This window comes from Coturnix japonica, chromosome 17, assembly GCF_054131305.1.
Source record: "Coturnix japonica strain WE chromosome 17, WE-NBRP24, whole genome shotgun sequence".
Classification (NCBI taxonomy): Eukaryota; Metazoa; Chordata; class Aves; order Galliformes; family Phasianidae; genus Coturnix; species Coturnix japonica.
In genome coordinates, this window is record NC_140679.1 from 1,615,776 (window position 1) to 1,640,471 (window position 24,696).

Consider the following 24,696-nt stretch of genomic DNA (forward strand, 5'->3'; position numbering starts at 1 on the left):
CCTAGACAGGGGGACATAGAGAGACACTGGGACCCATAGGGACCCATAGAGACCCATAGACAGTCATTGGGAGCCATAAGGATAAATTGAGACCCATAGAGACCCCATTGAGACCCATAGTGCCCCATATTGCCCCAAAGAAACCCATAGCGACCCCATAGTCACCCATAGCGCTCCATAGGAACACAAAGACACCCCATAGACACCCCATAGTGACCCATAGGGGCCCAAAGAGGCCCCATAGCACCCCATAGCTACTCCATAGTGCCCCATAGCAGCCCATGGAGCCTCATAGACACTCCATTGTGCCCCACGGCATCCCATTGCACCGCATAGGGACACATAGACACAACATACTGCTCCATAGAGCCCCATAGACACCCCATAGTTCCCCACAGTACCCCATAGTGCCCCATAGACACCACATAAGACCCTACAGCCACACCATAGAGCCCAATTGATCTACGTAGACACCCCATATTGCCCCATAGTGCCTGTAGACACCCCATAGAGCCCCATAGAGACCCACTGAACCCCATACAGACCCTATGCAGACCCCATAGAGCCCGACAGACAACCCATAGATCCCAATAGACACCCCATAGTTCCCAATAGAGCCTCATAGGGACCCAATAGCGCTCCATAGACACCCCATAGAGAACCCATAGCCACCCACAGAACACCATAGAGCCCAATAGGCACCACATAACACACAATAGACACCCTCTAGCACACCATAGACACCCCATAGTGCTTCATAGAGACCCCATTCTTCCACATAGAGCCCCAAAGCGCCGCATAGGAACCCAAGGATACATCAAAGAACCGCATAGCCACCCTACAGCACCCCATAGCCACCCCATAGAGCCCCATAGACACCACATAGTGACCCATAGCTCCCCATAGGGGCACAAAGAGACCCCAAATCATCCCATAGCTACTCCACAGTGCCCCATAGCAGCCCATGGAGCCTCATAGACACACCCTTGTGCCCCACAGCACCCCATTGCACCCCATAGGGTCCCACAGACACCCTATACTGCTCCATAGAGCCCCATAGCACCCCATAGTGCCTCACAGAACCCCATAGCACACCATAGTGCCACATAGACACCACATAAGGACCTATAGCCGCCCCATAGAGACCCCATAGAACGCCATAGAGCCCCATAGACACCCCATAGAACCCCATAGACATCCCATAGAGCCCCATAGGCAACACATTGTGCCCCATAGAGATCCCATAGCCACCCATAGAAACTCATTTTGCCCCATAGACACACAATAGCCATGCATAGTGCCATTTGAGCCCCATAGACATCCCATAGAGCCCCATAGGCAACCCATTGTCCCCCATAGAGATCCCATAGCCACCCATAGAAACTCATTTTGCCCCATAGACACACAATAGCCATGCATAGTGCCCCTTAGATCCCCATAGACACACCATAGCGCCCCATAGACACCCAATAGAAACCTCAGAATGCCCCATAGAACCCCATAGAACTCAATAGGCACCCCATAGAGCCCAATAGCTACCCACAGAACACCACAGAGCCCAATAGGCACCCAATAGCCACCCCATAGTGCCCCACAGACATCACATAGACCCCCATAGTGCCCCACATCGACACACAGTGCCCAATTGAACCCCATAAAGACCTCATAGAGCCCCATAGACACCCCATACTACTCCATAGAGCCCCATAGGCACCTTACAGTGCCCCATAGCCAGTCCACAACACCCCATACTACCCCATAGAGCACCATAGACACCCACAGCATCCCGTAGAAACCCATAGGGACCCATAAAGACCCATAGCATCTCATAGACACCCCATAGAGACCCCTTAGACATAGACACCTATAGGGAGACATTGGGACACTTAGGGGGACACTGGGACCCAAAGAGACCCATAGACAGACATATGGACCCCATAGAGACCAATAGAGACCCCATAGGGGAACACTGGGACCCATAGAAATTCCATAGAGACCCACTGAAACCTCATAGTGACACACTGAGTACCATAGAGACCCATAGAAAGACACTGGGACCCATATGGGGACAAAGGGAGACATCATAGAGACTCATAGGGACCCATTGGGACCAATAGGGACCCAAAGAGAGACATAGAGACCCCATAGAAACCCATGGAGACCCCATAGAGGCACAAAGTGACACATAGAGGGACACCAAGACCCATAGAAACCAGATAGAGACTCCATATAGACACATAGGAACACATAGAGACCCACTGGGACAGTGAGACCACATATAGACTCATAGGGACACATTAGGAGCCATTAAGACCCATAGGGACACATAGGACGACTTTGAAACTTATAGATACCCAAAGGAAGACATTTGGGCCCAGAGATAACCATAAGAGACCCCATAGAGACCCCATAGGGGCACATAGCAACCCATAGGTGGGACATTGGGACACCTAGGTACACATTGTGACCCGTAGGAAGACACTGGGACCCATAGGGGTACATTGGGACACATAGGGACCCAATGAATTACAGTGGGGGACAGTGAGACCCATAGAGATACATAAGGACCCCGCTGAGACCCATAAGATACCCCATAGAGGCACCTAGGGACCAAATTGAAACCCATAGATACTTGTAGGAAGACATTTGGGCCCAGAGATATCCATAAGAGACCCCACAGAGACCCCATAGAGGCACATAGCAACCCATAGAGGGGACATTGGGACACGTAGGGAAACATAGTGACCCATAGGGAGACACTGGGACCCATATGAAGACATTGGGACACATAGGGACCCCTTGGATTACAGTGGGGGACAGCCAGACCCATAGAGACACATAGAAACCCCGCTGAGACCCATAAGAGACCCCATAGAGGCACATAGGGACCACAATGAAACCCATAGATAGCTATAGGAAGAGATTTGGGCCCAGAGATACCCATAAGAAACCACATACAAGCACATAGCAACCCATAGGGGGGACATTGGGACACATAGGTACACACAGGGAGACACTGGGACTCATAGGGGGAAATTTGGAAACACAGTGACCGCATGGATTAAAGTGGGGGACAGTCAGATCCATCGAGACACATAGGGACCCTGCTGAGACCCATAAGAGACCCCATAGAGGAACATAGCAACCCATAGGGGGGACATAGGGACACACCGTGACCCATGAGGAGACACTGGATCCCATAGGGGGACAATGGGACACATAGGGACCACATGGATAACAGTGGGGGACAGTGAGACCCATAGAGACACATAGAGAACCCGCTGAGACCCATAAGAGACCCCATAGAGGCACATAGGGACCTATTGTAACCCATAGATACCCACAGGGAGATATTTGGGCCCAGAGCTATCCATAAGAGAGCCCATTGAGGCACATAGCAACCCATAGGGGGGACATTGGGACACATAGGGACACATAGTGACCCATAGGGATACACTGGGACACATATTGGGATATTGGGACACATAGGGACCCCATGGATTACAGTGGTGGACAGTGAGACCCATAGAGACACATAGGGACTTCGCTGAGACCCATAAGAGACCTCATAGAGGCACATAGGGACCACATTGAAACCCATAGATACCCATAGGAAGACATTTGGGCCCAGAGATACCCATAGGAGACCCCATAGAGACCCAATAGAGGCACATAGCAAATCATAGGAGGGACATTAGGACACTTAGGGACAGATAGGGAGACACTGGGACCCATAGGGGGACATTGGGACACATAGGGACCCCATGGATTACAGTGGGGGACAGTGAGACCCATAGAGACACATAGGGACCTTGCTGAGACCCATAAGAGACCCCATAGAGGCACATAGGGACTGCCTTGAAACCCATAGATACCCATAGGAAGACATTTGGGCCCAGAGATATCCATGAGACCCCATAGAGACCCCATAGAGACCCCATAGTGGCACATAGCAACCCATAGGGGGGACATTGGGACACATAGGGACACATAGTGACCCATAGGGGGACATTGGGACACATAGGGATCCCATGGATTACAGTGGGGGACAGTGAGACACATAGAGACACATAGGGACACTGCTGAGACCCATAAGAGACCCCATAGAGGCACATAGGGACCACATTGAAACCCATAGGTACCCATAGGAATACATTTGGGTCCAGAGATACCCATAAGAGACCCCACAGAGGCACATAGCAACCCATAGGGGAGACGTTGGGACACATAGTGACTCATTAGTGACCCAAAGGGAGTCACTGGGACCCATATGGATACATAGAGATCCATAGGGAAACGTTGGGACACATAGGGACCCCATAGAGAGACATAGAGACACATAGGGACCCATTCAGAGGCATAATAACCCCATAGAGACCTATAGGGACAGCTAGAGACCCATAGGGAAACATTGGGACCCATAGGGGCTGTATGGGAGATTGGTAATCACAGCCTGAACCTCTGATGAATCAGCTGAGGCAAGTGTGGGGTCAGCTGCGGGAGCACAGGTGAGAGTAATGGAGCTGTGCTCCCGGGAGGGCTGGAGCTCGACTCCACCTCCTCTGAGACCTCATTTAAGGGCTGACCCTCACTCGAGCCGCTTTCCATTATCTTTCCGAGCTCCCTGTTACCGGGTGAGGTCCCAGAAGACTGGAGGCTTGCCAACGTGACTCCCATTTCCAAGCAAGGTTGTCAGGAGGATCCGGGCAACTCCAGGCCTGTTAGCCTGACCTCGGTGCCAGGGAAGGGAATGGAACGAATTGTCTTGAGGGAGATGACAGATGCGGCAGGTGTGGGATGAGCAGGAGATCAGACCTAGCCAGCATGGGTTCGTGAAGGGCAGCTCCTGCTTGACCAATCTGATCTCCTTCTACGATCCTGTGACCCATCTGATGGATGAAGGAAAGAAAGGCTGTTGATGTGCTCTACTTGGACTTCAGCAAAGCCTTCACAACTGTCTCCCATGCTATTCTCCTACAAAAGCTGGCAGCCCTTTTCCAACCTTGAGAATTCTGTGATTCTGTGAGGCAGCATCTCTTGGACATCGCTCTGCAGTGAAGACCGCCCCAGCTTCCTCAGCGAAGGCATCACCACTGGTGAGTTTCTCTCTCGCTTAGAACCTCTGTACATTTGTTACCATCTTTGTTACCATCTGTATAGTTACCACCTAGACAGGGGGACATAGAGAGACACTGGGACCCATAGGGACCCATAGAGACCCATAGACAGTCATTGGGAGCCATAAGGATAAATTGAGACCCATAGAGACCCCATTGAGACCCATAGTGCCCCATATTGCCCCAAAGAAACCCATAGCGACCCCATAGTCACCCATAGCGCTCCATAGGAACACAAAGACACCCCATAGACACCCCATAGTGACCCATAGGGGCCCAAAGAGGCCCCATAGCACCCCATAGCTACTCCATAGTGCCCCATAGCAGCCCATGGAGCCTCATAGACACTCCATTGTGCCCCACGGCATCCCATTGCACCGCATAGGGACACATAGACACAACATACTGCTCCATAGAGCCCCATAGACACCCCATAGTTCCCCACAGTACCCCATAGTGCCCCATAGACACCACATAAGACCCTACAGCCACACCATAGAGCCCAATTGATCTACGTAGACACCCCATATTGCCCCATAGTGCCTGTAGACACCCCATAGAGCCCCATAGAGACCCACTGAACCCCATACAGACCCTATGCAGACCCCATAGAGCCCGACAGACAACCCATAGATCCCAATAGACACCCCATAGTTCCCAATAGAGCCTCATAGGGACCCAATAGCGCTCCATAGACACCCCATAGAGAACCCATAGCCACCCACAGAACACCATAGAGCCCAATAGGCACCACATAACACACAATAGACACCCTCTAGCACACCATAGACACCCCATAGTGCTTCATAGAGACCCCATTCTTCCACATAGAGCCCCAAAGCGCCGCATAGGAACCCAAGGATACATCAAAGAACCGCATAGCCACCCTACAGCACCCCATAGCCACCCCATAGAGCCCCATAGACACCACATAGTGACCCATAGCTCCCCATAGGGGCACAAAGAGACCCCAAATCATCCCATAGCTACTCCACAGTGCCCCATAGCAGCCCATGGAGCCTCATAGACACACCCTTGTGCCCCACAGCACCCCATTGCACCCCATAGGGTCCCACAGACACCCTATACTGCTCCATAGAGCCCCATAGCACCCCATAGTGCCTCACAGAACCCCATAGCACACCATAGTGCCACATAGACACCACATAAGGACCTATAGCCGCCCCATAGAGACCCCATAGAACGCCATAGAGCCCCATAGAACCCCATAGACATCCCATAGAGCCCCATAGGCAACACATTGTGCCCCATAGAGATCCCATAGCCACCCATAGAAACTCATTTTGCCCCATAGACACACAATAGCCATGCATAGTGCCATTTGAGCCCCATAGACATCCCATAGAGCCCCATAGGCAACCCATTGTCCCCCATAGAGATCCCATAGCCACCCATAGAAACTCATTTTGCCCCATAGACACACAATAGCCATGCATAGTGCCCCTTAGATCCCCATAGACACACCATAGCGCCCCATAGACACCCAATAGAAACCTCAGAATGCCCCATAGAACCCCATAGAACTCAATAGGCACCCCATAGAGCCCAATAGCTACCCACAGAACACCACAGAGCCCAATAGGCACCCAATAGCCACCCCATAGTGCCCCACAGACATCACATAGACCCCCATAGTGCCCCACATCGACACACAGTGCCCAATTGAACCCCATAAAGACCTCATAGAGCCCCATAGACACCCCATACTACTCCATAGAGCCCCATAGGCACCTTACAGTGCCCCATAGCCAGTCCACAACACCCCATACTACCCCATAGAGCACCATAGACACCCACAGCATCCCGTAGAAACCCATAGGGACCCATAAAGACCCATAGCACCTCATAGACACCCCATAGAGACCCCTTAGACATAGACACCTATAGGGAGACATTGGGACACTTAGGGGGACACTGGGACCCAAAGAGACCCATAGACAGACATATGGACCCCATAGAGACCAATAGAGACCCCATAGGGGAACACTGGGACCCATAGAAATTCCATAGAGACCCACTGAAACCTCATAGTGACACACTGAGTACCATAGAGACCCATAGAAAGACACTGGGACCCATATGGGGACAAAGGGAGACATCATAGAGACTCATAGGGACCCATTGGGACCAATAGGGACCCAAAGAGAGACATAGAGACCCCATAGAAACCCATGGAGACCCCATAGAGGCACAAAGTGACACATAGAGGGACACCAAGACCCATAGAAACCAGATAGAGACTCCATATAGACACATAGGAACACATAGAGACCCACTGGGACAGTGAGACCACATATAGACTCATAGGGACACATTAGGAGCCATTAAGACCCATAGGGACACATAGGACGACTTTGAAACTTATAGATACCCAAAGGAAGACATTTGGGCCCAGAGATAACCATAAGAGACCCCATAGAGACCCCATAGGGGCACATAGCAACCCATAGGTGGGACATTGGGACACCTAGGTACACATTGTGACCCGTAGGAAGACACTGGGACCCATAGGGGTACATTGGGACACATAGGGACCCAATGAATTACAGTGGGGGACAGTGAGACCCATAGAGATACATAAGGACCCCGCTGAGACCCATAAGATACCCCATAGGGGTACATTGGGACACATAGGGACCCAATGAATTACAGTGGGGGACAGTGAGACCCATAGAGATACATAAGGACCCCGCTGAGACCCATAAGATACCCCATAGAGGCACCTAGGGACCAAATTGAAACCCATAGATACTTGTAGGAAGACATTTGGGCCCAGAGATATCCATAAGAGACCCCACAGAGACCCCATAGAGGCACATAGCAACCCATAGAGGGGACATTGGGACACGTAGGGAAACATAGTGACCCATAGGGAGACACTGGGACCCATATGAAGACATTGGGACACATAGGGACCCCTTGGATTACAGTGGGGGACAGCCAGACCCATAGAGACACATAGAAACCCCGCTGAGACCCATAAGAGACCCCATAGAGGCACATAGGGACCACATTGAAACCCATAGATAGCTATAGGAAGAGATTTGGGCCCAGAGATACCCATAAGAAACCACATACAAGCACATAGCAACCCATAGGGGGGACATTGGGACACATAGGTACACACAGGGAGACACTGGGACCCATAGGGGGAAATTTGGAAACACAGTGACCGCATGGATTAAAGTGGGGGACAGTCAGATCCATCGAGACACATAGGGACCCTGCTGAGACCCATAAGAGACCCCATAGAGGAACATAGCAACCCATAGGGGGGACATAGGGACACACCGTGACCCATGAGGAGACACTGGATCCCATAGGGGGACAATGGGACACATAGGGACCACATGGATAACAGTGGGGGACAGTGAGACCCATAGAGACACATAGAGAACCCGCTGAGACCCATAAGAGACCCCATAGAGGCACATAGGGACCTATTGTAACCCATAGATACCCACAGGGAGATATTTGGGCCCAGAGCTATCCATAAGAGAGCCCATCGAGGCACATAGCAACCCATAGGGGGGACATTGGGACACATAGGGACACATAGTGACCCATAGGGATACACTGGGACACATATTGGGATATTGGGACACATAGGGACCCCATGGATTACAGTGGTGGACAGTGAGACCCATAGAGACACATAGGGACTTCGCTGAGACCCATAAGAGACCTCATAGAGGCACATAGGGACCACATTGAAACCCATAGATACCCATAGGAAGACATTTGGGCCCAGAGATACCCATAGGAGACCCCATAGAGACCCAATAGAGGCACATAGCAAATCATAGGAGGGACATTAGGACACTTAGGGACAGATAGGGAGACACTGGGACCCATAGGGGGACATTGGGACACATAGGGACCACATGGATTACAGTGGGGGACAGTGAGACCCATAGAGACACATAGGGACCTTGCTGAGACCCATAAGAGACCACATAGAGGCACATAGGGACTGCCTTGAAACCCATAGATACCCATAGGAAGACATTTGGGCCCAGAGATATCCATGAGACCCCATAGAGACCCCATAGAGACCCCATAGTGGCACATAGCAACCCATAGGGGGGACATTGGGACACATAGGGACACATAGTGACCCATAGGGGGACATTGGGACACATAGGGATCCCATGGATTACAGTGGGGGACAGTGAGACACATAGAGACACATAGGGACACTGCTGAGACCCATAAGAGACCCCATAGAGGCACATAGGGACCACATTGAAACCCATAGGTACCCATAGGAATACATTTGGGTCCAGAGATACCCATAAGAGACCCCACAGAGGCACATAGCAACCCATAGGGGAGACGTTGGGACACATAGTGACTCATTAGTGACCCAAAGGGAGTCACTGGGACCCATATGGATACATAGAGATCCATAGGGAAACGTTGGGACACATAGGGACCCCATAGAGAGACATAGAGACACATAGGGACCCATTTAGAGGCATAATAACCCCATAGAGACCTATAGGGACAGCTAGAGACCCATAGGGAAACATTGGGACCCATAGGGGCTGTATGGGAGATTGGTAATCACAGCCTGAACCTCTGATTAATCAGCTGAGGCAAGTGTGGGGTCAGCTGCGGGAGCACAGGTGAGAGTAATGGAGCTGTGCTCCCGGGAGGGCTGGAGCTCGACTCCACCTCCTCTGAGACCTCATTTAAGGGCTGACCCTCACTCGAGCCGCTTTCCATTATCTTTCCGAGCTCCCTGTTACCGGGTGAGGTCCCAGAAGACTGGAGGCTTGCCAACGTGACTCCCATTTCCAAGCAAGGTTGTCAGGAGGATCCGGGCAACTCCAGGCCTGTTAGCCTGACCTCGGTGCCAGGGAAGGGAATGGAACGAATTGTCTTGAGGGAGATGACAGATGCGGCAGGTGTGGGATGAGCAGGAGATCAGACCTAGCCAGCATGGGTTCGTGAAGGGCAGCTCCTGCTTGACCAATCTGATCTCCTTCTACGATCCTGTGACCCATCTGATGGATGAAGGAAAGAAAGGCTGTTGATGTGCTCTACTTGGACTTCAGCAAAGCCTTCACAACTGTCTCCCATGCTATTCTCCTACAAAAGCTGGCAGCCCTTTTCCAACCTTGAGAATTCTGTGATTCTGTGAGGCAGCATCTCTTGGACATCGCTCTGCAGTGAAGACCGCCCCAGCTTCCTCAGCGAAGGCATCACCACTGGTGAGTTTCTCTCTCGCTTAGAACCTCTGTACATTTGTTACCATCTTTGTTACCATCTGTATAGTTACCACCTAGACAGGGGGACATAGAGAGACGCTGGGACCCATAGGGACCCATAGAGATCCAGAGGAAGACATTGGGACCCATAGAGAGAAACTGGGACCCATAGGGACACATAGAGAGACACTGGGTCCCATAGAGATCCAGAGGAAGACATTGGGACCCATAGACAGACACTGGGACCCATAGGGACACATAGAGATCCAGAGGAAGACATTGGGACCCATAGAGAGACACTGGGACCCATAGGGACACATAGAGAGACACTGGGACACATAGGGACACATAGAGACTCATAGACAGTCATTGGGAGCCATAAGGATAAATTGAGACCCATAGAGACCCCATTGAGACCCATAGTGCCTCAAAGAAACCCATAGCGACCCCATAGTCACCCATAGCGCCCCATAGGAACACAAAGATACCCCATAGAGCCCCATAGACACCCCATAGTGACCCATAGGTTCCCAAAGAGACCCCATAGCACCCCATAGCTACTCCATAGTGCCCCATAGCAGCCCATGGAGCCTCATAGACACTCCATTGTGCCCCACAGCACCCCACTGCACCCCATAGGGACCCATAGACACAGCATACTGCTCCATAGAGCCCCATAGACACCCCATAGTTCCCCACAGCACCCCATAGCAGCCCACAGTGCCCCATAGACACCACATAAGGCCCTACAGCCACACCATAGAGCCCAATTGAACCACATAGACACCCCATATCGCCCCATAGTGCCTGTAGACACCCCATAGAGCCCCATAGACACCACATAGTGACCCATAGCGCCCCATAGGGGCACAAAGAGACCCCAAATCATCCCATAGCTACTCCACAGTGCCCCATAGCAACCCATGGAGCCTCATAGACACACCCTTGTGCCCCACAGCGCCCCATTGCACCCCATAGGGACCCATAGACACCCTATACTGCTCCATAGAGCCCCATAGCACCCCATAGTGCCTCACAGCACCCCATAGCACAGCATAGTGCCACATAGACACCACATAAGGACATATAGCTGCGCCATAGAGCCCCATAGACATCCCATAGAGCCCCGTAGGCAACCCATTGTGCCCCATAGAGCTCCCATAGCCGCCCATAGAAACTCATTTTGCCACATAGACACACCATAGCGTTCCATAGATACCCCATAGAAACCTCAGAACGCCCCATAGAACCCCATAGAGCTCCATAGGCACCCCATAGAGCCCCATAGAGGCACATAGCAACACATAGGGGGGACATTATGACACATAGGGACACATAGTAACCCATAGGGAGACACTGGGACCCATAGCGTGACGCTGGGACCCATAGGGGGACATTGGGACACATAGGTATCCCATGGATTACAGTGGGTGATAGTGAGACCCATAGAGACACATAGGGACAGTGCTGAGACGCATGAGAGACCCCATAGAGGCACATAGGGACCACATTGAAACCCATAGGTACCCATAGGAATACATTTGGGTCCAGAGATACCCATAAGAGACCCCACAGAGGCACATAGCAACCCATAGGGGAGACGTTGGGACACATAGTGACTCATTAGTGACCCAAAGGGAGTCACTGGGACCCATATGGATACATAGAGATCCATAGGGGGACATTGGGACACATAGGGACCCCATAGAGAGACATAGAGACACATAGGGACCCATTTAGAGGCATAATAACGCCATAGAGACCTATAGGGACAGCTAGAGACCCATAGGGAAACATTGGGACCCATAGGGGCTGTATGGGAGATTGGTAATCACAGCCTGAACCTCTGATTAATCAGCTGAGGCAAGTGTGGGGTCAGCTGCGGGAGCACAGGTGAGAGTAATGGAGCTGTGCTCCCGGGAGGGCTGGAGCTCGACTCCACCTCCTCTGAGACCTCATTTAAGGGCTGACCCTCACTCGAGCCGCTTTCCATTATCTTTCCGAGCTCCCTGTTACCGGGTGAGGTCCCAGAAGACTGGAGGCTTGCCAACGTGACTCCCATTTCCAAGCAAGGTTGTCAGGAGGATCCGGGCAACTCCAGGCCTGTTAGCCTGACCTCGGTGCCAGGGAAGGGAATGGAACGAATTGTCTTGAGGGAGATGACAGATGCGGCAGGTGTGGGATGAGCAGGAGATCAGACCTAGCCAGCATGGGTTCGTGAAGGGCAGCTCCTGCTTGACCAATCTGATCTCCTTCTACGATCCTGTGACCCATCTGATGGATGAAGGAAAGAAAGGCTGTTGATGTGCTCTACTTGGACTTCAGCAAAGCCTTCACAACTGTCTCCCATGCTATTCTCCTACAAAAGCTGGCAGCCCTTTTCCAACCTTGAGAATTCTGTGATTCTGTGAGGCAGCAACTCTTGGACATCGCTCTGCAGTGAAGACCGCCCCAGCTTCCTCAGCGAAGGCATCACCACTGGTGAGTTTCTCTCTCGCTTAGAACCTCTGTACATTTGTTACCATCTTTGTTACCATCTGTATAGTTACCACCTAGACAGGGGGACATAGAGAGACACTGGGACCCATAGGGACCCATAGAGATCCAGAGGAAGACATTGGGACCCATAGAGAGACACTGGGACCCATAGGGACACATAGAGACCCATAGACAGTCATTGGGAGCCATAAGGATAAATTGAGACCCATAGAGACCCCATTGAGACCCATAGTGCCTCAAAGAAACCCGTAGCGACCCCATAGTCACCCATAGCGCCCCATAGGAACACAAAGATACCCCATAGAGCCCCATAGCACCCCATAGCTACTCCATAGTGCCCCATAGCAGCCCATGGAGCCTCATAGACACTCCATTGTGCCCCACAGCACCCCACTACACCCCATAGGGACCCATAGACACAGCATAATGCTCCATAGAGCCCCATAGACACCCCATAGTTCCCCACAGCACCCCATAGCAGCCCACAGTGCCCCATAGACACCACATAAGGCCCTACAGCCACACCATAGAGCCCAATTGAACCACATAGACACCCCATATCGCCCCATAGTGCCTGTAGACACCCCATAGAGCCCCATAGAGACCCACTGAACCCCATACAGACCCCATGCAGACCCCATAGAGCCCCACAGACAACCCATAGATCCCCAAAGACACCCCGTAGACTCCCCATAGAGCCCCATAGGGACCCCATAGCGCCCCATAGAGACCCCATTCTTCCGCATAGAGCCCCATAGCAAACCATAGCACCCCATAGTCACCCATAGCGCCCCATAGGAACCCAAGGATACCCCAAAGAACCCCATAGCCACCCTACAGCACCGCATAGCCACCCCATAGAGCCCCATAGACACCACATAGTGACCCATAGCGCCCCTTAGGGGCACAAAGAGACCCCAAATCATCCCATAGCTACTCCACAGTGCCCCATAGCAGCCCATGGAGCATCATAGACACTCCCTTGTGCCCCACAGCGCCCCATTGCACCCCATAGGGACCCATAGACACCCTATACTGCTCCATAGAGCCCCATAGTGCCTCACAGCACCCCATAGCACAACATAGTGCCACATAGACACCACATAAGGACATATAGCCGCGCCATAGAGCCCCATAGACATCCCATAGTGCCCCGTAGGCAACCCATTGTGCCCCATAGAGCTCCCATAGCCACCCATAGAAACTCATTTTGCCATAAAGACACACCATAGCGTTCCATAGACACCCCATAGAACCCCATAGTGCTCCATAGGCACCCCATAGAGCCCCATAGAGAACCCATAGAGGCACATAGAAACCCATAGGGGGGACATTGGGACACATAGGGACACATAGTGACCCATAGGAAGACACTGGGACCCATAGGGTGACATTGGGACACATAGGGACACCATGGATTACAGTGGGGGACAGTGATACCCGTAGAGACACATAGAGACTCTGCTGAGACCCATAAGAGACCCCATAGAGGCACATAGGGACCACATTGAAACCCATAGATACCCATAGGAGGACATTTAAGCCCATAGATACAAATAAGAGACCCCATAGAGGCACATAGCAACCATAGGGGGGATATTGGGACACATAGGGACACATAGTGACCCATAGGGAGACACTGGGACCCATAGGGGGATATTGGGACACATAGGGATCCCATGGATTACAGTGGGGGACAGTGAGACCCATAGAGACACATAGGGACACTGCTGAGACCCATAAGAGACCCCATAGAGGCACATAGGGACCACATTGAAACCCATAGGTACCCATAGGAATACATTTGGGTCCAGAGATACCCATAAGAGACCCCACAGAGGCACATAGCAACCCATAGGGGAGGCGTTGGGACACATAGTGACTCATTAGTGACCCAAAGGGAGTCACTGGGACCCATATGGATACATAGAGATCCATAGGGGGACATTGGGACACATAGGGACCCCATAGAGAGACATAGAGACACATAGGGACCCATTTAGAGGCATAATAACCCCATAGAGACCTATAGGGACAGCTAGAGACCCATAGGGAAACATTGGGACCCATAGGGGCTGTATGGGAGATTGGTAATCACAGCCTGAACCTCTGATTAATCAGCTGAGGCAAGTGTGGGGTCAGCTGCGGGAGCACAGGTGAGAGTAATGGAGCTGTGCTCCCGGGAGGGCTGGAGCTCGACTCCACCTCCTCTGAGACCTCATTTAAGGGCTGACCCTCACTCGAGCCGCTTTCCATTATCTTTCCGAGCTCCCTGTTACCGGGTGAGGTCCCAGAAGACTGGAGGCTTGCCAACGTGACTCCCATTTCCAAGCAAGGTTGTCAGGAGGATCCGGGCAACTCCAGGCCTGTTAGCCTGACCTCGGTGCCAGGGAAGGGAATGGAACGAATTGTCTTGAGGGAGATGACAGATGCGGCAGGTGTGGGATGAGCAGGAGATCAGACCTAGCCAGCATGGGTTCGTGAAGGGCAGCTCCTGCTTGACCAATCTGATCTCCTTCTACGATCCTGTGACCCATCTGATGGATGAAGGAAAGAAAGGCTGTTGACGTGCTCTACTTGGACTTCAGCAAAGCCTTCACAACTGTCTCCCATGCTATTCTCCTACAAAAGCTGGCAGCCCTTTTCCAACCTTGAGAATTCTGTGATTCTGTGAGGCAGCATCTCTTGGACATCGCTCTGCAGTGAAGACCGCCCCAGCTTCCTCAGCGAAGGCATCACCACTGGTGAGTTTCTCTCTCGCTTAGAACCTCTGTACATTTGTTACCATCTTTGTTACCATCTGTATAGTTACCACCTAGACAGGGGGACATAGAGAGACACTGGGACACATAGGGACCCATAGAGATCCAGAGGAAGACATTGGGACCCATAGAGAGACACTGGGACTCATAGGGACACATAGAGAGACACTGGGTCCCATAGAGATCCAGAGGAAGACATTGGGATTCATAGAGAGACACTGGGACCCATAGGGACACATAGAGAGACACTGGGACACATAGGGACACATAGAGACCCATAGACAGTCATTGGGAGCCATAAGGATAAATTGAGACCCATAGAGACCCCACTGAGACCCATAGTGCCTCAAAGAAACCCATAGCGACCCCATAGTCACCCATAGCGCCACATGGGAACACAGAGATACCCCATAGAGCCCAATAGACACCCCATAGTGACCCATAGGGGCCCAAAGAGACCCCATAGCACCCCATAGCTACTCCATAGTGCCCCATAGCAGCCCATGGAGCCTCATAGACACTCCATTGTGCCCCACAGCACCCCATTGCACCCCATAGGGACCCATAGACCCAGCATACTGCTCCATAGAGCCCCATAGACACCCCATAGTTCTTCACAGCGCCCCATAGCAGCCCACAGTGCCCCATAGACACCACATAAAGCCCTACAGCCACACCATAGAGCCCAGTTGAACCACATAGACACCCCATATCGCCCCATAGTGCCTGTAGACACCCCATAGAGCCCCATAGAGACCCACTGAACCCCATACAGACCCCATGCAGACCCCATAGAGCCCCACAGACAACCCATAGATCCCCAAAGACACCCCATAGACTCCCCATAGAGCCCCATAGGGACCCCATAGCGCCCCATAGAGACCCCATTCTTCCGCATAGAGCCCCATAGCAAACCATAGCACCCCATAGTCACCCATAGCGCCCCATAGGAAACCAAGGATACCCTAAAGCACCCCATAGCCACCCTACAGCACCGCATAGCCACCCCATAGAGCCCCATAGACACCACATAGTGACCCATAGCGCCCCATAGGGGCACAAAGAGACCCCAAATCATCCCATAGCTACTCCACAGTGCCCCATAGCAGCCCGTGGAGCCTCATAGACACTCCCTTGTGCCCCACAGCGCCCCATTGCACCCCATAGGGACCCATAGACACCCTATACTGCTCCATAGAGCCCCATAGCACCCCATAGTGCCTCACAGCACCCCATAGCACAACATAGTGCCACATAGACACCACATAAGGACATATAGCTGCGCCATAGAGCCCCATAGACATCCCATAGAGCCCCATAGGCAACCCATTGTGCCCCATAGAGCTCCCATAGCCACCCATAGAAACTCATTTTGCCACATAGACACACCATAGCGTTCCATAGATACCCCATAGAAACCTCAGAACGCCCCATAGAACCCCATAGAGCTCCATAGGCACCCCATAGAGCCCCATAGAGAACCCATAGAGGCACATAGCAACACATAGGGGGGACAGTGCGACACATAGGGACACATAGTAACCCATAGGGTGACACTGGGACCCATAGGGTGATACTGGGACCCATAGGGGGACATTGGGACACATTGGGATCCCATGGATTACAGTGGGTGACAGTGAGACCCATAGAGACACATAGGGACAGTGCTGAGACCCATGAGAGACCCCATAGAGGCACATAGGGACCACTTTGAAACCCATAGGTACCCATAGGAATACATTTAAGCCCATAGATACCCATAAGAGACCCCACAGAGGCACATAGCAACCCATAGGGGAGACGTTGGGACACATAGTGACTCATTAGTGACCCAAAGGGAGTCACTGGGACCCATATGGATACATAGAGATCCATAGGGGGACATTGGGACACATAGGGACCCCATAGAGAGACATAGAGACACATAGGGACCCATTTAGAGGCATAATAACCCCATAGAGACCTATAGGGACAGCTAGAGACCCATAGGGAAACACTGGGACCCATAGGGGCTGTATGGGAGATTGGTAATCACAGCCTGAACCTCTGATTAATCAGCTGAGGCAAGTGTGGGGTCAGCTGCGGGAGCACAGGTGAGAGTAATGGAGCTGTGCTCCCGGGAGGGCTGGAGCTCGACTCCACCTCCTCTGAGACCTCATTTAAGGGCTGACCCTCACTCGAGCCGCTTTCCATTATCTTTCCGAGCTCCCTGTTACCGGGTGAGGTCCCAGAAGACTGGAGGCTTGCCAACGTGACTCCCATTTCCAAGCAAGGTTGTCAGGAGGATCCGGGCAACTCCAGGCCTGTTAGCCTGACCTCGGTGCCAGGGAAGGGAATGGAACGAATTGTCTTGAGGGAGATGACAGATGCGGCAGGTGTGGGATGAGCAGGAGATCAGACCTAGCCAGCATGGGTTCGTGAAGGGCAGCTCCTGCTTGACCAATCTGATCTCCTTCTACGATCCTGTGACCCATCTGATGGATGAAGGAAAGAAAGGCTGTTGATGTGCTCTACTTGGACTTCAGCAAAGCCTTCACAACTGTCTCCCATGCTATTCTCCTACAAAAGCTGGCAGCCCTTTTCCAACCTTGAGAATTCTGTGATTCTGTGAGGCAGCATCTCTTGGACATCGCTCTGCAGTGAAGACCGCCCCAGCTTCCTCAGCGAAGGCATCACCACTGGTGAGTTTCTCTCTCGCTTAGAACCTCTGTACATTTGTTACCATCTTTGTTACCATCTGTATAGTTACCACCTAGACAGGGGGACATAGAGAGACACTGGGACCCATAGGGACCCATAGAGATCCAGAGGAAGACATTGGGACCCATAGAGAGACACAGGGACCCATAGGGACACATAGAAACCCATAGACAGTCATTGGGAGCCATAAGGATAAATTGAGACCCATAGAGACCCCTTTGAGACCCATAGTGCCTCAAAGAAACCCATAGCGACCCCATAGTCACCCATAGCGCCCGATTGGAACACAAAGATACCCCATAGAGCCCCATAGACTCCCCATAGTGATCCATAGGGGCCCAAAGAGACCCCATAGCACCCCATAGCTACTCCATAGTGCCCCATAGCAGCCCATGGAGCCTCATAGACACTCCATTGTGCCCCACAGCACCCCATTGCACCCCATAGGGACCCATAGACACAGCATACTGCTCCATAGAGCCCCATAGACACCCCATCGTTCCCCACAGCACCCCATAGCAGCCCACAGTGCCCCATAGACACCACATAAGGCCCTACAGCCACACCATAGAGCCCAATTGAACCACATAGACACCCCATATCGCCCCATAGTGCCTGTAGACACCCCATAGAGCCCCATAGAGACCCACTGAACCCCATACAGACCCCATGCAGACCCCATAGAGCCCCACAGACAACCCATAGATCCCCAAAGACACCCCATAGAGCCCCATAGGGACCCCATAGCGCCCCATAGAGACCCCATTCTTTTGCATAGAGCCCCATAGCAAACCATAGCACCCCATAGTACCCATAGTGCCCCATAGGAACCCAAGGATACCCCAAAGCACCCCATAGCCACCCTACAGCACCGCATAGCCACCCCATAGAGCCCCATAGACACCACATAGTGACCCATAGTGACCCATAGGGGCCCAAAGAGACCCCATAGCTACTCCATAGTGCCCCATAGCAGCCCATGGAGCCTCATAGACACTCCCTTGTGCCCCACAGCGCCCCATTGCACCCCATAGGGACCCATAGACACCCTATACTGCTCCATAGAGCCCCATAGCACCCTATAGTGCCTCACAGCACCCCATAGCACAACATATTGCCACATAGACACCACGTAAGGACATATAGCCGCGCCATAGAGCCCCATAGACATCCCATAGAGCCCCATAAGCAACCCATTGTGCCACATAGAGCTCCCATAGCCACCCATAGAAACTCATTTTGCCACATAGACACACCATAGCGTTCCATAGACACCCCATAGAAACCTCAGAACGCCCCATAGAACCCCATAGAGCCCCATAGACACACCATAGTGACCCATAGGGGCCCAAAGAGACCACATAGCACCCCATAGCTACTCCATAGTGCCCCATAGCAGCCCATGGAGCCTCATAGACACTCCATTGTGCCCCACAGCACCCCATTGCACCCCATAGGGACCCATAGACACAGCATACTGCTCCATAGAGCCCCATAGACACCCCATAGTTCCCCACAGCACCCCATAGGAGCCCACAGTGCCCCATAGACACCACATAAGGCCCTACAGCCACACCATAGAGCCCAATTGAACCACATAGACACTCCATATCGCCCCATAGTGCCTGTAGACACCCCATAGAGCCCCATAGAGACCCACTGAACCCCATACAGACCCCATGCAGACCCCATAGAGCCCCACAGACAACCCATAGATCCCCAAAGACACCCCGTAGACTCCCCATAGAGCCCCATAGGGACCCCATAGCGCCCCATAGAGACCCCATTCTTCCGCATAGAGCCCCATAGCAAACCATAGCACCCCATAGTCACCCATAGCGCCCCATAGGAACCCAAGGATACCCCAAAGCACCCCATAGCCACCCTACAGCACCGCATAGCCACCCCATAGAGCCCCATAGAGACCACATAGTGACCCATAGCGCCCCATAGGGGCACAAAGAGACCCCAAATCATCCCATAGCTACTCCACAGTGCCCCTAGCAGCCCATGGAGCCTCATAGACACTCCCTTGTGCCCCACAGCACCCCATTGCACCCCATAGGGACCCATAGACACAGCATACTGCTCCATAGAGCCCCATAGACACCCCATAGTTCCCCACAGCACCCCATAGCAGCCCACAGTGCCCCATAGACACCACATAAGGCCCTACAGCCACACCATAGAGCCCAATTGAACCACATAGACACCCCATATCACCCCATAGTGCCTGTAGACACCCCATAGAGCCCCATAGAAACCCACTGAACCCCATACAGACCCCATGCAGACCCCATAGAGCCCCACAGACAACCCATAGATCCCCAAAGACACCCCATAGACTCCCCATAGAGCCCCATAGGGACCCCATAGCGCCCCATAGAGCCCCATAGCAAACCATAGCACCCCATAGTCACCCATAGCGCCCCATAGGAACCCAAGGATACCCCAAAGCACCCCATAGCCACCCTACAGCACCGCATAGCCACCCCATAGAGCCCCATAGACACCACATAGTGACCCATAGCGCCCCATAGGGGCACAAAGAGACCCCAAATCATCCCATAGCTACTCCACAGTGCCCCATAGCAGCCCATGGAGCATCATAGACACTCCCTTGTGCCCCACAGCGCCCCATTGCACCCCATAGGGACCCATAGACGCCCTATACTGCTCCATAGAGCCACATAGTGCCTCACAGCACCCCATAGCACAACATAGTGCCACATAGACACCACATAAGGACATATAGCCGCGCCATAGAGCCCCATAGACATCCCATAGTGCCCCGCAGGCAACCCATTGTGCCCCATAGAGCTCCCATAGCCACCCATAGAAACTCATTTTGCCATATAGACACACCATAGCGTTCCATAGACACCCCATAGAACCCCATAGAGCTCCATAGGCACCCCATAGAGCCCCATAGAGAACCCATAGAGGCACATAGCAACCCATAGGGGGGACATTGGGACACATAGGGACACATAGTGACCCATAGGAAGACACTGGGACCCATAGGGTGACATTGGGACACATAGGGACACCATGGATTACAGTGGGGGACAGTGATACCCGTAGAGACACATAGAGACTCTGCTGAGACCCATAAGAGACCCCATAGAGGCACATAGAGACCACATTGAAACCCATAGATACCCATAGGAGGACATTTAAGCCCATAGATACAAATAAGAGACCCCATAGAGGCACATAGCTACCCACAGGGGGGATATTGGGACACATAGTCTGACACTGGGACCAATGGGGGGACATTGGGACACATAGGGACACCATGGATTACAGTGGGGGACAGTGAGACCCATAGAGACACATAGGGACACTGCTGAGACCCATAAGAGACCCCATAGAGGCACATAGGGACCACATTGAAACCGATAGGTACCCATAGGAATACATTTGGGTCCAGAGATACCCATAAGAGACCCCACAGAGGCACATAGCAACCCATAGGGGAGGCGTTGGGACACATAGTGACTCATTAGTGACCCAAAGGGAGTCACTGGGACCCATATGGATTCATAGAGATCCATAGGGGGACATTGGGACACATAGGGACCCCATAGAGAGACATAGGGACACATAGGGACCCATTTAGAGGCATAATAACCCCATAGAGACCTATAGGGACAGCTAGAGACCCATAGGGAAACATTGGGACCCATAGGGGCTGTATGGGAGATTGGTAATCACAGCCTGAACCTCTGATGAATCAGCTGAGGCAAGTGTGGGGTCAGCTGCGGGAGCACAGGTGAGAGTAATGGAGCTGTGCTCCCGGGAGGGCTGGAGCTCGACTCCACCTCCTCTGAGACCTCATTTAAGGGCTGACCCTCACTCGAGCCGCTTTCCATTATCTTTCCGAGCTCCCTGTTACCGGGTGAGGTCCCAGAAGACTGGAGGCTTGCCAACGTGACTCCCATTTCCAAGCAAGGTTGTCAGGAGGATCCGGGCAACTCCAGGCCTGTTAGCCTGACCTCGGTGCCAGGGAAGGGAATGGAACGAATTGTCTTGAGGGAGATGACAGATGCGGCAGGTGTGGGATGAGCAGGAGATCAGACCTAGCCAGCATGGGTTCGTGAAGGGCAGCTCCTGCTTGACCAATCTGATCTCCTTCTACGATCCTGTGACCCATCTGATGGATGAAGGAAAGAAAGGCTGTTGATGTGCTCTACTTGGACTTCAGCAAAGCCTTCACAACTGTCTCCCATGCTATTCTCCTACAAAAGCTGGCAGCCCTTTTCCAACCTTGAGAATTCTGTGATTCTGTGAGGCAGCATCTCTTGGACATCGCTCTGCAGTGAAGACCGCCCCAGCTTCCTCAGCGAAGGCATCACCACTGGTGAGTTTCTCTCTCGCTTAGAACCTCTGTACATTTGTTACCATCTTTGTTACCATCTGTATAGTTACCACCTAGACAGGGGGACATAGAGAGACACTGGGACCCATAGGGACCCATAGAGATCCAGAGGAAGACATTGGGATTCATAGAGAGACACTGGGACCCATAGGGACACATAGAGAGACAATGGGACCCATAGGGACACATAGAGACCCATAGACAGTCATTGGGAGCCATAAGGATAAATTGAGACCCATAGAGACCCCATTGAGACCCATAGTGCCTCAAAGAAACCCATAGCGACCCCATAGTCACCCATAGCGCCCCATGGGAACACAGAGATACCCCATAGAGCCCAATAGACACCCCATAGTGACCCATAGGGGCCCAAAGAGACCCCATAGCACCCCATAGCTACTCCATAGTGCCCCATAGCAGCCCATGGAGCCTCATAGACACTCCATTGTGCCCCACAGCACCCCATTGCACCCCATAGGGACCCATAGACACAGCATACTGCTCCATAGAGCCCCATAGACACCCCATAGTTCCCCACAGCACCCCATAGCAGCCCACAGTGCCCCATAGACACCACATAAGGCCCTACAGCCACACCATAGAGCCCAATTGAACCACATAGACACCCCATATCGCCCCATAGTGCCTGTAGACACCCCATAGAGCCCCATAGAGACCCACTGAACCCCATACAGACCCTATGCAGACCCCATAGAGCCCGACAGACAACCCATAGATCCCCAAAGACACCCCATAGACTCCCCATAGAGCCCCATAGGGACCCCATAGCGCCCCATAGAGACCCCATTCTTCCGCATAGAACCCCATAGCGAACCATAGCACCCCATAGTCACCCATAGCGCCCCATAGGAACCCAAGGATACCCCAAAGCACCCCATAGCCACCCTACAGCACCGCATAGCCACCCCATAGAGCCCCATAGACACCACATAGTGACACATAGCGCCCCATAGGGGCACAAAGAGACCCCAAATCATCCCATAGCTACTCCACAGTGCCCCATAGCAGCCCATGGAGCCTCATAGACACTCCCTTGTGCCCCACAGCGCCCCATTGCACCCCATAGGGACCCATAGACACCCTATACTGCTCCATAGAGCCCCATAGCACCCCATAGTGCCTCACAGCACCCCATAGCACAACATAGTGCCACATAGACACCACATAAGGACATATAGCTGCGCCATAGAGCCCCATAGACATCCCATAGAGCCCCGTAGGCAACCCATTGTGCCCCATAGAGCTCCCATAGCCACCCATAGAAACTCATTTTGCCACATAGACACACCATAGCGTTCCATAGACACCCCATAGAAACCTCAGAACGCCCCATAGAACCCCATAGAGCTCCATAGGCACCCCATAGAGCCCCATAGAGAACCCATAGAGGCACATAGCAACACATAGGGGGGACATTGCGACACATAGGGACACATAGTAACCCATAGGGAGACACTGGGACCCATAGGGTGACACTGGGACCCATAGGGGGACATTGGGACACATAGGGATCCCATGGATTACAGTGGGAGACAGTGAGACCCATAGAGACACATAGGGACAGTGCTGAGACCCATGAGAGACCCCATAGAGGCACATAGGGACCACATTGAAACCCATAGGTACCCATAGGAATACATTTGGGTCCAGAGATACCCATAAGAGACCCCACAGAGGCACATAGCAACCCATAGGGGAGACGTTGGGACACATAGTGACTCATTAGTGACCCAAAGGGAGTCACTGGGACCCATATGGATACATAGAGATCCATAGGGGGACATTGGGACACATAGGGACCCCATAGAGAGACATAGAGACACATAGGGACCCATTTAGAGGCATAATAACCCCATAGAGACCTATAGGGACAGCTAGAGACCCATAGGGAAACATTGGGACCCATAGGGGCTGTATGGGAGATTGGTAATCACAGCCTGAACCTCTGATGAATCAGCTGAGGCAAGTGTGGGGTCAGCTGC